This window comes from Suricata suricatta, chromosome 15, assembly GCF_006229205.1.
Source record: "Suricata suricatta isolate VVHF042 chromosome 15, meerkat_22Aug2017_6uvM2_HiC, whole genome shotgun sequence".
In the NCBI taxonomy this organism is placed as follows: Eukaryota; Metazoa; Chordata; class Mammalia; order Carnivora; family Herpestidae; genus Suricata; species Suricata suricatta.
In genome coordinates, this window is record NC_043714.1 from 57010194 (window position 1) to 57013447 (window position 3254).

The following is a 3254-nucleotide window of genomic DNA, read 5'->3' on the forward strand; positions in this document are numbered from 1 at the left end:
GTGCTCGCTCTCTCCCCCGCTCGTGCTCGCTCTCTCCCCCGCTCGTGCTCGCTCTCTCCCCCGCTCGTGCTCGCTCTCTCCCCCGCTCGTGCTCGCTCTCTCCCCCGCTCGTGCTCGCTCTCTCCATCTCAAAAATAAGTAAACCAAAATTAAATAAACGATAACGTTCAAAGCCACAGTGAGGTACCATAACACACCTATTAAAATATTTAAAATAGGGGCGCCTGGGTGGCTCAGACGGTTAAGTGTCTGGCTTCAGTTCAGGTCATAATCTCACAGTCGTGGGTTCTAGCCCCTTGTTGGGCTCTGTGCTGATGGCTAGCTCAGAGCCTGGAGCCTGCTTCAGATTCTGTGTCTCCCTCCCTCTCTGACCCTCCCCTGCTTGTGCTGTTTCTCTCTGTCTCTCAAAAATAAATTTAAAAACCATAAAAAAATAAAATCACTAAAATAAAAAACCAAACTGTGGCAAGGATGTGTAGCTCTATAATAGGAATTCTCATCCATTGCTGGTGGGGAAGCAAAATGGTACACCTATTTTGGAAAACAGTTTAGCAGTTGTTTGTAAAGTTAAACATTCACTTAAGTATTTACTGAAGACGAATAGATCTATGTTCTCACGCAATCTTGTATGCAAATGTTTATAGCAGCTTTATTCCTAGCACTAAAAACTGGAAATAAAGTGCAGGTAAATGGATGAACATTCTGTTACATCCACAGAATAGAATACTACTCAGCAAGAAGAAATAAATTCCCGATACATGTAGTGACAGGAATAAATCTCAGAATAATTATGCTAGGTGAAAGAAGCCAGAGTAAAAAGGTTACAAACTTTATGATTTCATTTATATGACATTTTGGAAAAAGCAAAATTATAGGGACAGAAGCTAATCAGTGGCTGATCATTGGGCTGGGAGTGAGGGGAAATGAATGACAAAGGGGTACAGGAAACATTTGGGGCGGAGGGAGCTGGGTGGCTCAGTCAGTTGAACGTCTAACTTCTGCTCAGGTCATGATCTCTCAGTTTGAGTTTGAGCCCTACATCTCCACATCAGAACCATGGCTGTCAGCCTGTCAAGGGCAGAGTCCACTTCATATCTTCTGTCCCCTCCCCCTCTTGCACTTTCCCAAAAAAGCAAATTAAAAAAAAAAACCATTTGGGAGTGATGGAAAGTTTATCTTATGTAGTTGTTGCGGAATTGTATTCATTGCTTACTTTCATACACTTCAATTTGATGAATTTTACTGTATATAAATAATATCTCCATAAACCTGACCAAAAACATTTAACAGCAACAAAATACAATTCTGATAAAACTCAGAAGAAAAAGGGAGTTCTGATGTAAACTGATGTTTGAAACTTTTTTTTTTTTACTAAGAAGATCATGCAGTTGGTTGTTCCCATAATCAAAAACTCTAATAGCATGGAAAGATCCAGCTGCAAGGAATTAATTACTTTTACATTCTCACTTTATTTCAGTATCTGCAACTGCCCGACAAGAAACAGATAAACCTATTTGGGGAAAATGCCTCTCGGCATTGTTTGATGACACTCCAGTTATAGTCTGCTGGGTACAGAAGGGCTAAAAGGAATTGTTTTTGTAATGCAAATGTCATAGCCTAGAACCATGGAGATGATATGGGGAATTTCTGTAAGAGTAATTGTTCTATTCTGGTAGAAGAAAAGATTAACAACCACTCTCACAGATTCAAGGCGCAGTCCTTTGCTTTCATTAATACCTAGGTTTGCTAAATACTAGAGCCAAGGACTATCCTGAAGAGGGGCTGAGGAGACCAGAGTGAAGAAAGAGAAACTCCTGAGGTGGGGGCGAGGGGAGGATGGGATTGGTGGTGAAAGTGGGCTGAAGGGATGGGGAAGGTAAAGGGGGAAAAGTAGTCTCAGGGAAGAACAGCTCTTCAAGAGGCTTAGGTCTAATACTAGAGGAAGACCCATTGACCAATAGGGCAATAAAGCGCGACAGGTGGACAAACATGTTAAGTTCCACCTCAGGGTGTCTTGGAAATCCCAGGGCTTCTAGAAGAGGTAATTTTAAAACTGAGACAAGAAGTGCAGCTAATGTAGTTGTGTCGGGCACTGAAGCACAGAAGGCTCCAGAGTAGACCCTTGTGTAGGGCTGGGGTTTGGAGAACAAATGGAGTGTGGTTTTGGAGGAGGCTGGTATGCTTAAGGAGGTAGACAGGAGTCTGCTCTGAGAGTCCTTGTAGACCTTGACCTCCATTTGACCCTGTAGGCAATGCAGAATCGTTCTGGAAAGAAATGTGATAATATTTGAATTTTGAATCCATCACATTGCTAACTCTGAGGAATGTGGGAGGACACACAGGGTACCGGTAGGGGGTGGACTGTGGAGATGTGTAGCCCAGTTAGGAGATTTGTGGTAGTCCAGGTGAGAGACAATGGTGGCCTGGAATGAGAGGCAATAGCCATGGAAATGGAGAGGGACAAGTTATTTTTTTTCTTTTTAAAGTTTATTTATTTTGAGAGAGAGAGAGAGAACGAACCCCAAGCAGGTTCTGTGCTGTCATCATGGAGCCCTATATGGAACTCCAACTCCCAAACTGTGAGATCGTGACTTGAGCTGAAATCAAGACTTAGATGCTTAACCTACTGAGCCACCCAGGTGCCTCTGGAGAGGGCCAGTTTTGAGAACTATGTAATATCTCCCTCAGAGTAAGGTTCTGAAGAACATGTGGAACCTTAAATAAGGTTCAGTTTTTTACAAAACCTGACTTAAAAGGCCTATTACAGCTGGCTCGAGCTTACTTCTGCAGCTCTTCCATACTCTTGCCTCCCGTCTCACTTATCCTTATTGGCTTTATTCTCTGGCAGAGTCTTTAGACAAGGCCAGAGAAATGGCCTGCTGTTTTTAGGCTTATGGGGAAAAGATCTGGAGTTGAGGATGCCGGCCAGGCCTTTGTCAGGTGCCACTTCTGGAGCTGGGTCATGGTGAGGGTGTGTGATTGTATCTCTTTTAGAGAGGAGAGGTGTTATCAGGTGAAGGATGAAGGAGCAGAGGCAGGAAAATGCAAACAAATTACAAAAAGGCATCCGTTATATGTTCCAAATTCCATAATAGGTGGGGTTTGGGACTGGTATAAAATACAGCTTTCCGTTCTGTGAAGTTAAAGAAATGACGAGGCTAGCTGGTTGGGAATCCCAGGGCACTATTTCATTTGCTGCCATCTGATAGCCTCGCTATCAGTATAGCTGATAGTATAGCTCTCAGTATTGGGAC